Genomic DNA, 14,563 nt, shown 5'->3' on the forward strand with positions numbered 1-14,563 from the left:
TCTCCAGTTCTCAGACATGGGGTATATCAGCCTAGTGCCATGTGTCTTGCCAGTAGAGAGTTTCCAAGGGAGTGACCTGAGTGGGAGAGAGAGTCTGTCTCCTGCCTCCAAGGAGGAAAATAAGGAATTCCAAAAATTCTCAGGAGAAGGCCAGGCCCACACAGAGGCCTCATTGACTGTAATGTGATTGACAAACTAGACTCCACCCCTTCACTCTTTATCCTCTAAAGTCCCAAATTGACACCACATTATGTAATTACCACGCTATGTTAGGCTAAGTTGTCTAAAGACACAAAATGAGTGACACTGACTTTTACATAAGAAAGAACTTTATAACAAGAAGTATTGTTACATCAATATGGCATTCCAGTCCGCAACAACTCAAATCCATCAGTGTGATGACACAGAAAGGTAAAGCGGGAATCAAGGAGAATGCAAGTCAGTAAGTGTAGCGTTGCACGATCCAAGGTCAGTGGGAACAGGGCAGGGTGCCGAAAGCTCCCAGGTCGACTCTCTGGGTCAACAGCCCACATGAAACTACCGCTGAAGGCAGATGCTCAATCCCAGCAAGCAAGGAGGAGGAAAGGTCAGAGAGAAAGAGAGATGTTCTTAAGGTTCTTCAGGTCTCTTTTATTAAAAGGTCACACCACCAAGCAGGCATCACTAAGCTACAACCTCCTTCTACCTCCATACAGGTACTATCAAGTAGGAATAAAATCTAATCACCACAGCACACAACAATTTAATGTATTAGGCATCAAGATAACAGCAAATCTTTGCATTTAAAATATCAGGTAGCTACATATTTAACATCTTAAAATATGAATAAATTATCTTATTTCAGATCAGCTACATGAAAACTGTAGGAAAGATGTCACATTCAATTTTTGCTTAAAATGGTGGAGGAAATTCAGATGATAGGAACAGTTGTGTGCACAATTGGTTACTAAAATACAATTTTTGAGATAAAGAAACATTGCATAAATTTCAGAGTAGTTATAATCGAAATAAAAAGGATAAATTCTAAGCATATTGCATTCTTAATGCAAATGTCTTTAAAGTTGTCTCTGTGATCAGTAGATGATTTCAGACAAGATCTCTCAGTAATACCTATATGTCTTAGCCTTTTTACTGTGTCTTAAAACATTACATTGTGTGGCATGGAAAAAATGAAGTTGACTTTACTATGAAAAATTTAACTAAACTCAAATGGACATCATCCCAAATTATTGAAGCTTTTAAAAAAATTGTAGAATGCTAACCTCAAATTAAAGAAAGGTGTTTAGAAGAATCCCTGGTTTGATTTTGAAACAACAAACAAACATCAGAATGTCCTCACTGAGGGGGAAGACCAGGAACCATTTCAAATGAAGTAACTGTGCCTTCCGTTAAACAGCTTCTGGATGAATATGACAGAATTACCACGGATGTGACAGCTACTGAAGTTGGAATTGCACATGGTTGAGAATTTTCAGTTTTAAGCAAGTATCCTGTTTTGAGAGGTGCCAAAGGAATTGTGTGACTATCAGCTAACTGAAAAAGCTTATGTTTCCATTAGTCTTTTAAGTACGATCTAAGATAATGAACATGTCTCGGGGAGGGGGGATGAAACAAACAATGTCTTGGCTTTACTGATATGATCTAGAAGCAACATAAAATTACAACAGTGACTTGTGAGGAGACCTATTTGGCTCAGAAGATTATGACTACACTTTGGTCAGAGTGTAGAAGGGTATCTGAAGAACACAGGCAACCACAGGGGATGTGCTAGGAAGTTTTAAGAAAATTGTAAGCTACATGCGTGAGCAAAAGGACTGAAAAATTGTGCTAAAGATTGTTTTTCTCCCTACCATGACAACACACCTGCTCATTTTTGAGAGTTGCAAGGACTATCCTTCAAGAATATCATTGGAGAACTTTGCATGATTGACCCGACACAACTGATCTTCTCAATTCAGACTTCTTTTTTTACCCCAAATCTCAAAGAATATTTCAAATGAACAGGATTTTTGTCCCTCCAAGATGCCAAAGTTATTTTAGTGGCTTAATGGTTACATGTTGGATTGTGATCTACAAGGTCAGCAGTTCAAGACCTCCAACCACCCATCTGGAGAAAGATGAGCTATGCTATTCTCTTGAAGTGTCACACTCTTGGAAACTGTAAGGGCAGTTCTACCCTGCCTTATAGGGTTGCTATCAGATGGCATCAACCACTGAGTTTTTAAATTTTTTTTGAGGATGCCTAAAGTGCCATTTTTTGGGTAAGGCAATTTAAAGAGCACGTAACTCCTCAGAGACAGTTTCACTCACTCACTGTAGCCAGTCAATGCAATTCCTTGGACAGGCCAGAACTGCCTCCTTGGGTTTTCAATCCTGTAACTGTCTACTAGGCTAGAAAGCCCATTTTTTCCACCCAAGAAGGATTAGAGACGTGGAAACACTACTTTCAGAATTGTATAGAATGACATCCAGTAAATGTGATGAAACAATATATGCACATTATCAATTTTTCAGTTAGAGAATTGAACCCTGGTGGCATGAGGATTACACATAAGGATGTTAATTGCACACCAGATCCAAATTCACCAGACACTGTAAGGGGGAACGAGTTACAACTCCAGCAAACATTGATGGCTTCTGAATCCCAAATCCCAAATTGGCTGACATTTTTGCCCTCTAGGGTCACTATGACTAGAATTCAATTCAACCTCAGTGTCGGCACTGTGAGGTAAGTTGGGACTGCTCATCACAATGTTGAAGGTTCAAACCCCATCAGGTGCTGGGCAGGAGAAATATGAGGTTATCTGCACCCATAAAGATTTACAGACTCAGAAATCCTGTATAGGATTAGTATGCATCATAACAGACTTGATGGCAGTGGCCTGGGAATAATTTTGAATAAAGTCTGACTTACCCTCATCACTGGAGGAGCTGTGAACATATGCTTTAATTTATCTTTGTTATATAGCTGGGGATGGAAAGACTGCAAATTGAAATATTGTATTACTTAAAAATGCAGGAAATTATTTAATACCTCCCTTATGGAAGAAACTTCTCTATGCATTCATGGTACATTGCATGTTATTATAGACCTTTTACTTCAATATTATATAATACACATAAAATTTAAGAAAAACATACATTCACTCATGTCAGAATTGTTTTCATTATAACATACTAGCCTATGTTCCTTGTGAGATCAAGTATTAAATCCCAGAGATAAAGGCCACATCAGAATTAATGTGGCTATTTATAGATAATACATGTATGGAAGTAACATTTTGATAGGCAGAAATACTTTTAGACTAATTTGGAAAGCCTCTGAGAGATACAACATAAAACCAAGATTTAGATCTAGACATTTTTGTATTGCAGCTTTTATATTTATAGCCTATTAGAAATAAAATGAAAATTCCTTAAATACTCCCAAGTAGTTTAGCTTACAGAAAAATAAATAAATGAAGGAAAAGAAACAAAGATGAAATGGATCATAAAAAGGAAGATAACCAGACAAAAATTCTAAAGATAAAACTCCCTTGTTAATGCTTTATTAATTTCTATGCTCTTTAGCTAAATCTAAATACGGAATGCAAATTGACTCACATATTGGAAATCCATATAAGTGATTGTAAGAACTAATTAGTTTAATAAAATCTAAGGATGGGAGAGAACTAAATTATGCTTTGCTTCTTGTCTGCAATTGGTACCATTACCATAATGATGAGATTTAGAATTGCATTCAATTAACTCTACTACCAAGAGTTTGGTGATTTCACATATCTTTACAAACTCCCTCAGTCTCCAGCCTTCACAGAATTAATGTGTCATAAAGCTGTCTCAAATCAAGATGATTCAAGTATCCTGGGTTTTTAAAATCTTAAGTACATTTGAAAATTCAAAGCCACAAGCCATTTTAAATGTATACTTTTAATATTTTAAGTAACCTGAAGTGCCTTGCTTTCCAACAAGCAAACTTATTTGTGGGACAATTATAGTAACATGGTTTTCCATTTTTATTACTAATAAAATAACAGGTTTTATTATAAAATGGTATTAAAAGTTTTTCAATATTATATATTACACATAAAACTTAAGAAATGCATACATTCATTTGTGTCTGAATTGTCTTTTTATAATAGACTAGCCTATGTTCCTTGTGAGGTCAAATAGTAAATCCCAGGGATAAAGGCCACATCGAATGAATATGTCTATTTGTAGATAATACATGTATTGAAGTAATATTTTGACAGGAAGAAATTATTTTAAACTATTTTGGAAAGCCTCTGAGAGATATGATATAAAACTCAGGTTTGGAACTACTTTCTGGTACAGCTTCCCCTGAAGAAGTGACTCCTACGTGCATAGTGTTAGTTTATGTGCCTTATTACTTATATTCCAGGTTGAGCACTTAAAATGATATAAACATATACAACTAACTGTATGTGATGCGAATTGGTATTTTGGAATAGATATTATTTTGAAGAATCGTCTAAAAACCAGTGTGTGAACTTGGCCTCTGTTTCAGGAGGGAAAAGACAGTTCTGACACGGTTACAGTCGTCTCCCTGATCTTGGAGGTATATGAAAGGCTAAATAAAGAAAGGCACATGCATTTTAATCCTATTATAGTATTCCATCAAGACTGAAAAGCTGAAACAACAACAATAACAACAGCAGCAACAACAAAACCCAGCGATGTATTATTGATAGTGCAGTCGGCAAAGCATTGCAATTTATTCAAGGACTAAATTTTTGACATTCTGAATGGAAGCTGCCAGACCTGATGACCTAACTCAGTGGAGGATTAGTCGGAAACTCAGATGTCTTAGGCTGGGTTGACTAGAGAAGCAAACCCAGAGACACACATATATGTGTAAGATAGAGCTTTATATCAAGAAGTCATTATATACCAAAAAACATCACCACCCAATGAAACTCAAGTCCATAAGTTCGATATTAGTCCATAAGTCCCTCTTCAGACTCACACAGAGACATGCAATGATGCAGAATGCAGGAAGATTGCAGGCTGAAGGTGAAAAGTCATGTGGATCCAGTGGAGGTAGTTCTGGCAGCAAACAGAATCAGCCAGCAAGAAGGTGAAGGCGGCGAAGGAGTGGGAGGCTCCCAGGACACCTCTTATGAGAAGGCCACGCCCACAAGGTGGAACCATCAGGCTGCGACCTGATTGACAGGCTGAACTCCACCCCACACACTTTTACTTATCTATAGGTTGACATGAAGTTACGGAGTTACCACCAGAGATGTGGGCTATTTGGACTGGTTAATATAAATGCATAACTAAAGGAGGTTGTATGGATGGTTGTATGATAAACTCACTGTCATTAAAACAATTGCAACTCACAATGATCTTATAGATCAAAGTAGACCAGCCCCTTTGTGGGTCTGAGCCTTTAAAACGTTCCTGGAGCAGACAGCCTCCACTGGAGAATCTGATGGTTTGCAGCTCAGTGTATGGCCCACCGAGTCACAGGAAATTAGTGTAAACCATGCCTTGAGGGCTGCTGAAGGGGTTTCTGAGCAGGGTCTCTGCCTAGGCCTTCCCATAAGTACCTTCTGCCCGTATCTTCTGTTTAACCACAGAGAGGAAATGTCTTCTTTGCCATGTGCTTCATTTGAGATTGGAATTTGAAGGTTGCAAGAAAATAAGTGAAAACTGAGTTGGGTTTGGGGATCTGACCTGGGCTGATCATTTTGATAGGAGTCAAGTACCTTGATTTTGGAATTCTCACACATCATAATCTAAATAAGTAAAAGGCCATATGAGAGCTACCCAAGTCTTTAACATATTTTTTCTTTGTGTGTTCTCTTTTATGAATTTAACTAAAATAGTTTTAAATATAATAACTCTTTCCAAACTTTGATTTTCAGCTGCCGTTGAGATACTGATCATTGTGACCCACAAGCCAGAGTGAACTATATATTTGTATTACCAAGTACCCCTCAACCTTTATTTTCTCCATGGATTGGGAAGTCCATTGCTCTGTTCCAGGCTCTGGGTCCTGGTTCTGCTGCTGCTCCTCTGATGACTTGATGACTTACTGTAGATCCAGGAGATTCACTGCCCAGGGATCTCAGGTCCAGAGCACTCTCTCCACTCCAGGCTCTTGCTGATAATGAGATCTCCCCTGCCTCTCACAGGACTGAGCACAGTCCTTATAGACAGCAGGATTCCACTCAAGGAAGCCTGCTCACCATTATTCACAGGTGAACTTATCAGTATCCTTCCTACCTTTTCACTAGACCCATGCAGGGAAAGGTAGTCTTTTAAGAGTTAGAGACTTTTGCTAGAAGAGCTACATTAAATAATTCAGTGCCCTTGCACTTGTGAGGGAATAATATAGTGTGTAGTCTTTTGTATTTTGTGACTGACCCCTTCCACTGGGTGTCTTTTTCAAGGTTCAGCCATGTAGTGAAATATTTCAGTACACCCTTCTCTTTATGTCTAGATAATATTCCATTTTAAGTGTAGACTACATTATGCATATACATTCTTCTACTCATGGACATTTGGCTAGTTTCCAATTTGGATTATATAGTATTGTTATGAGTACCATTGCCATGGACATTCAAGTAACCTTTCTGTGATGGAACTATGTTTTCATTTCTCTTGGTCATACACTTAAGAACAGAGTTGCTGGACCATGTGTCAAATCCAAATGTGTTCATCATAGATTAATGGGACACTAAAATGCGAAGTGGGAGGGTGTATGTAAGTGATTAAAATGATAGGTAGGTAGGTTTGTTGTGCCAACATGGCCAAGGAACACATGTGAGATTAGCTGAAGGGCGGAGAGATAAATGGCTCAGCGAGCCTCACTTCCCTCTCTCTCTTGCTCTTTTATCATTGGAGCAGTGTGTGGCTGCCTTGCTGATTCTGTGCCTCCATTTGCAAGCTACACTGCCTGTGGAACACCTAACCTGTGGACAGTGTCACTGTAACTTGAGGTTCCTTCAAGACCTGCTTCGCCATGCTACTGGAAGGTACATCTCTTGAGCTGGGGACTGTAGGACTCTGTCATCTGGCTGACTGTTGGTCACCTGCCTTGCTGTTTGCTGCCTGTGCCCGGATAGCCTAAATTGCTCTACAGAGGACTACCTGGCGGCCCTCAAGATCTGAAGGACTGCCAATGTCTCACAACTATCTCATGGGAGTGAGTTGCACTGAGTCATTTGTACTGCTTTATAGATTAACTGCTTATTTCTTATGTTATCTATCAATATATAAATATATATAAAATCATTAGTGTCTAGTTTTGTTTCTCTAGAGAACCCTGTCTAACACAGCATATATGGATTACCAAAGTAAGAGTTCAATTTGTAACACCACTGTACATGTTTCACTATCAGTGTAAAGAGGATATTACATATGCAAATCCTGTCCAACATTTGTTTTTATCTGGTTTTATCCACCATAGTAAGCTGAATCTCATTTTGTTTTTGATTTGCATTTTTGCTGACTTTTAGTGTTCAGCATCTTTTCATCTCTTTATTAGTCATTTGTTTATCTTCCTTGGAGTCATATCAAATTCTTATATTTTATTTAGATGTGTTTGTACTTTTTACTAATTGTTTCTCTATCCCAGCGGTTCTCAGCCTGTAGGTTGTGATCCCCTTTGCAGTCAAACGGCCCTTTCCCAGGGGTCGTCCGGTTCATAAGAGTGGCCAAATGACAAGGATGAAGTTGCAATGAAACTAATTTTATGGATGGGGGGTCACCACAACATGGGGAACTGTATGAAAGGGTCGCGGCATTAGGAAGGTTGAGAGCCACTCCTCTAGCAGATAGAAATGAGGCAGTTGTGTTCAAGGTTACAAATTTTCTCTTCCATAGATATATTTTTACTTTTTGCACTTTCAATGCACGATTTCTAAAATCAGAAGCTTGGCTGGTGTTGGCTTATGTCAACTCGTGGTCATTTGTTACAGGAGTGGGTAGTGGTCATGCATGGGGCTGCAAAATATACTGGTGTGTCTGGGTCACGTGGGCATGATTACTTTCTCTTGTTGGGCAAGCCAATAAAGAAAACACAACAAAAAAAGACAGAAAAAACAAAGACAGCCAGCAGTAAAACCAAGATCATAATGAGGCAAATTAAAAGCATGGACAAACAGGCAGACAGCAGAAAGAAAGTAAATAATTTAATAACTAAAAAGAAAAAACCATATAAAAGAAAAAACAGGCTGAGGAACATGCAACAAACAACTAGAAGTGGCAATAAGAAAATAAGAGAATAATGAAAACAAAGAAGGAAAAAGAAAAGAGAAAACAAAACAAAAAAAGGATTGTAAAGGAAGAAAGAATGAAAAACAAGAGAAGGAAGAGACAGAATGGAAAGTTAAAATAAAGAAAGGAAACAACTGGGGCAAGAGTAGGAATCAGACAGGAAACAGCTCTCAGAGGTGTGGGTGGGCACTCCGGAGATGAAGACAGTCAGCCTCAGAGTCCATCTTGACCTTGATGTGGTCTGTGGTCTGTGGATATGATCCAGAAGTGGTTTGTGCTGGTTCAGAGGGTGGCTGAGATTAGGTGCTTTTTTCCAAGGAAGGAACTCTTTTTGGTCCAGAGGGTGCCTGGAAGCCAGGTAACTGATTATTAATAGAGTTGTTGCCTACCTGGGAGCAGTTGGGAACCTGTCTCTGCTTGTTCTGCTAGTTTGAGAAAATGGAGTTCACATGCCACAGATTCAGGGGGTTTGTACCTGGTCCCTAGTTCAAGATCAACATAACCTAGACCTCAGGCAATGTAGGTCTAGGAAAGTGGTGAAAACGTCACTAGCCCCTTTGTGGGTGAGGGAGCTGAGCACACTTCTGATCACCAGGGGATGTGGAGAAAAGGTAAGATCCCATCGTTCTGTCACCGGCTATGAACTGTGATACCAGGGGAGAGAGTCATTCCACTATTGTTGCTGTTAGGTGATGTGTACTCGATTTAGACTCTTAGCCACCCATTCAAAAGAGTGCTCGGTCTGATGCCACCCCCACAATGGTTCTAATATTTGAGCCCATCAATGCGGTCACTCGGTCAGTCAGTCCATCTTGTTGAAAGTCTTCCTCTTTTCCCCAGCCCATTACGTTATGAAGCAGGATGTCCTTCTCCAGGGATTACTTGCAAAAGTTGAGACAATTGTAGCTGTCTCCTCTCTTTTGTTCACTTCTTCTCCTGTTGGTATTCAATTCTCCCCGCTATCCTTTCTTGGGAACCCAGGGTTTCTGGGTTATTTTCCATATCAGTTTCATGTGGTATCATATGTCTTTGTGCATGTTGTCTGCCTAGTCTGACACTTTCAAGCACTCTCTCTGTTGTAGTTTAGAGTCCTACATATCAGCTGGTTCAGCTATGGTGAAGGTATCATTTTTATTAATCACTTTACCCGTAGCATTTGATATGCCATTAGCCAGAATTAGCTGTTCTATAAATATTAACTGAATGAAAGAATAGGTCAAGGAATTATTCAATTGTTAATTTCATTGATAAAATATGTTGCATACATAGCTACTTCTCCCAGCAGACTGGTCTCCTTCATTACTCAAAATAAAATTAATTAGATGCCTTCATGTGCCAAGCACTCTCTAAGGTTTTCTAAGCACTCTCTAAGGTGAAACACTAGACAATAAGAATCCTATTCAATCTTCCTGGCATATTATATTAAAATGAGAGTCTTAATGTTTACCCACAGGTCTTCTAATGTTGACTCAAAGAAAGAGATCATTGCAAAAGAAGGGGAGAAATCAAGCAGAATTTACTGTTCACAGGTCTCCTAAGGAGACCACAGCCCACTTCACTGTGCAGTGTTTCAGGTCCATCTTTGCTGTTACTTGGCCAGGTTGTGTCATTTGCACATTATAGGTTGTTAACGAGCCTACTGTCACATCCAGTAGGTCACATCCAACTTCTTGCATGATTTGTTTAGCATGTATATTGAATAAGTATAGCAAAATATTGCAATTCTGATGTACACCATTCCTGATTTTAAACAATACAGTGTCTTTTCGTACTGTTTAATGACTGCATTTTCCTATATGTGCAGATCTGTGTCAGCACAGGTAAATGTTTTGGAATTCCCATCAGTACCAATAATACCCATAGTTTATTATGACCCACAAAGTCAAATGCCTTTGCCCAGTTAATGAAACATGAATACATATCTCTCAGGCATTTTCTGCTTCAGTCAAGGGCCATCTTATATCATGGAGATTATACTTCATTCCATATTTGCTTCTGAATTAGACTTAGATTTCTAGGAGCTCATTGTTGATGTACTGTACTTCATGTAGTGTACTTATAAAATTGATTTTGAATATTCTTCACTAATATATTACTGTGTGTGATATTAATATTGTTACATAATTTGCACATACTAAGGAATCAACTTTGAAATTAGCACAATTATGGATTTTGTCCAATTATTTGACCAAATTATTCTTTCAAATGTCTTGGCATATAAAAGTGAGTGCTGCTAGTGTTGAATCAGTTTGTGTGAGCATTTTAATTGGTAAACCATCAATTTCTGGAGTTTTTATTTTTTGTTAATGTTTTAAGTACATCCTAGACTATGGTATAGTGATACTGGACAAAATATTTTGTATGCCTGAAGGAAAATTACTTGAATATGAAAAATAAAACCAGGTCTTTCTACATATATGATAAAACAACATTCATCCCAATGGAGTGATAAATAATCTGTCAGATAAGAATGGATAAAATAAGAACCATCATTATAGCTTCATGTTTAAATGGAGATCATATGGAATCTACATTATTTTATTTTACTGTTTTATATAGTTTGAGAACATACAGTTGCTCTTATTAGTAATAAATGAGTATTTTTAGGATATCTTTATTTTATAGAAAAGCAAGGAAACTGAGTAAATAATCTTTCCAATGTACCACAGTAAGGAACAGAAAAGAAATTCTAGGTGTCTTGATCCCTGTATCATTGAATTTTCTAAAAATATGACTTGAAAAACCAAACGAATTCTTAATAGTGTTATAATGTTCACCAGCTTCAATTTTTTAATCTTATGTTTAATTTTAAAATAAAATTATTAGTTACATAAAATTAGTTATTGGTGGTAACACAACTTTCTTTAGTGCTTTTTGATTGCTTACATGCTCATACTAACATAAATCCAACATTAAAAAAATTCTAGACATTTTTATTTTTTAGTTATCTCATTAAGTCTACCTTAATTATATCCAAAAGATCTGTAAAACTATGGCATATATTGGCTCATGATCAAAGAAAAAGAAAACTTCTATTCATATACTTTGAAACACCATTATAATCTGCCAAATAGGTCTGGCCCTAGTATAAACAGGATAGTCCTCCAAATAGTTGTGACACTGAGACAGACCAGAGTGTAGTCCATCTGTTAGAGGAGATAAAGAACTACTTTTACAAGAGAGATTTCTGAAAGCTTCCTGTTTGCTTAATAATATGCATGAGAGCAAATCATGAGTCCAGATTCATGTCAAAAGTGAGAGTTATTTCTAACTTTCCATTTTTGGTAGTTAACCTTTACTAATGAATAAGAAAATACACTCTTCAGTACAAATAGAAGATTGTTAAAGGTGAGTGACATCTCATCATGAAGTACAAGAATAACTACAAATAGCTAACATAGCTACAAGTGTGGGAGGAAGCTCCAAGTCAAATTGAACAAGCAAGTTTAGATATCTTTGGATTTTTATGACTATATTGTATAAAACTATTTGACCAGATGTTTTTCTCCTGCTAACAACTCACTAAAACTTGTAAAATGCCATAGGATGAAAAATCAGGTTCCTTAGTATTTTTAAATTATAGAATAAAAAAATTAATAGGGAGAGTTTTTTAAGCATCTACATTTTATATTACCCAGTTGATATTTAATATCAATGAAAAACTTGTATATAGGTGTTTGTTTATAGAATTTACTGTTTTTTATTCATTTTCCCCATTTTTTCACCTAGAAGCATCATGACCAATAATGGACTGAAAATTATGGAACAATTTTAAAGAAGTAAGCACCATGTGGAGACATCACTCAAGTTTTCACTTAATATTCAGAACATCTTATTTGCAAATTTTAGAAGGGAGGTGCATAATGTTTAATGAATGTGGGCCAAATCCAAGGACTGTCACCTGTATTCTACTCTTTCTCATAGGACAATGATGAAAGACTGGCCATATTTGCCAAATCTTACATATTCAATGGTGCCGTCTCTAGTTAAACAGTAATTATTGAAATGAAGAAAGAGCCATGTAACAATTTAAGAAGTATAAGTTTTGTTTTAGCTACATTAATTGTTCTCCCAGAGGAAATTCCTTGGAGAGATTAGAATATGTTAACCTATAGTAAGCAATGTAGTAGATGTTGCTGGGAAATCATAGATAGTGTGAGAATTTATTTTAAAAAAATTTTCTAGAACGGTACTTAAAAGAATGGGCAATAAAAAGCAATTTAAAACATGTCCATAAGATTCAAATAAACAACAAAACAATTTAATCTTTGGAAGACATAAAGAATGTCATGCACAAAGGCTTGTCTTGAAACAAGAAATCATCTACGCGAGGCGTCAACTAAGTCCACACTAAAGAAGCAAACCAGCTTGTGTGATCCAAAGATTGTAAATAATTAAATCCTAATTCAGAGGAGGGATACATATTAGAGCTTAAACTTTGAATTTCAGCTTAACACCTGATTTGCAGAAAGCAATGGATGACAGTGGAAGCCTGCACCTCATTTGCAGTCCCCACATGGAGTAAGGCGCTGGCAAATCCCCTCTGACCATGGTTGATGGATGCGAATAAGGTTGCTATCAGACAGACAGTATTGTAAGGTTTATTTTTGCAGATGTAGTTAGGTTAAAATGTAACATTTCATCATTTTCTTGCCTTTCCATCTATTAAAATTTATTCCAGTTTTTAATATACATATTTTTTTTCTTTTAACTGAAGTCCTTCTATATTTTATTATGTCACTTTTTAAAATTGTTTTATTAGGGGCTCATACAACTCTTATCACAATCCATAAATACATCAATTGTGTAAAGCACATTTGTACATTCATTGCCCTCATCATACTCAAAACATTTGCCCTCTACCCAAGCCCCTGGCATCAGCTTCTCATTTTTTCTCCTTCCCTGATCCCCCCTCCCTCATGAATCCTAGATAATTTTCAAATTATTATTTTGTCATATCTTGCACTGTCCGAAGTCTGGCTTCACCCACTTTTCTGTTGTCCATCCCCGAAGGAGGAGGTTATATATAGATCCTTGTAATCTGTTCCCCCTTTCCAACCTTTCCCTCCCTCCACCCTCCCAGAATCGCCACTCACACCACTGGTCCTGAAAGGATCATCCACCCTGGATTCTCTGTGTTTCCAGTTTCTGTCTATAACAGTGTATATCCTCTGGTCTAGCCAGATTTATAAGGTAGAATTGGTTTCATGATAGTGGGTGGGGATGAAGCATTTAGGAACTAGAGGAAAGTACTATGTTTCATTGTTGCTACATCGCATCCTGACTGGCTGGTCTCCTCCCCAAGACCCTTCTTTAAGTGGCCTACACATGGGCTTTGGGTCTCCACTCCGTACTCCCCTACACTCATTCACAATTATATGATTTTTTGTTCTGATGATGCCTGATACCTGATCCCTTCAACACTTTGTGATCACGTGGCAATTCGTGATCACGCAGGCTAGTGTACTTCTTCCATGTGGGTTTTGTTGCTTCTCAGCTAGAAGGCCACTTGTTTAACCTCAAGCCTTTAAGACCCCAGACACTGTACCTTTTGATAGCCAGGTACCTCAAACTTTGCACAACAAACTTTGGCCCCTCAAAGTATATTCCACCATGGAATTATTTGCATGATATTAGGGCACATCATGGGGCATTCCTAGACCAAACCACTAAGAATCCTCGCTTGGCCAAATTGACTTAAGACTTATCACAGGCAACATAATGAAAGATGGAGGAAGTAAAAGAAGACGTAAAGAAGAGAGTCATTGTGTTGAAAGTCATTGGTCTACATTTAAGAGGTGGCATATTATCAAAAACAGGTAATACAATAAGTTCAAGTCACAATGAAGAACTTAGGAAAAAAAACAAGTTTTGAGGGATGAGTAGAACACTTTTGAAATGTCTCAACAAATTGATGGAGTGCTGAAAGCACTCACTATTCTGTACCCAAATTAACCATCTGGAAGAGAATCTGTTGTCCCCATTCTAAAGAAAGGTGACCCCAAAAATGCAGAAATGATCAAACGTCAATAATATTCAACTCACGTAGACTTTATATGTGATATTTCAAAAAAGAGTTGCAACAATATATCCACAGAGAAACTGCCAAAAACTTAAGCCTTATTTAAAAGAGGTCATGTGATGATGGGTATCATTGCTGATGTAAGATACATCTTTGATGAAAGCAGATAAGAAGTGAAAGATGTTCAGTTGTGTTTTATTGATAATGACAAGGAATTTGACTGTGTGGATCATAGCAAATTATGAATAACATTGCAAATAGTAAATATTCCATAAGGCTTAATTTTGGTCACATTAA

The sequence above is a fragment of the Tenrec ecaudatus genome, chromosome 1 (genome assembly GCF_050624435.1).
Source record: "Tenrec ecaudatus isolate mTenEca1 chromosome 1, mTenEca1.hap1, whole genome shotgun sequence".
Lineage (NCBI taxonomy): Eukaryota > Metazoa > Chordata > Mammalia > Afrosoricida > Tenrecidae > Tenrec > Tenrec ecaudatus.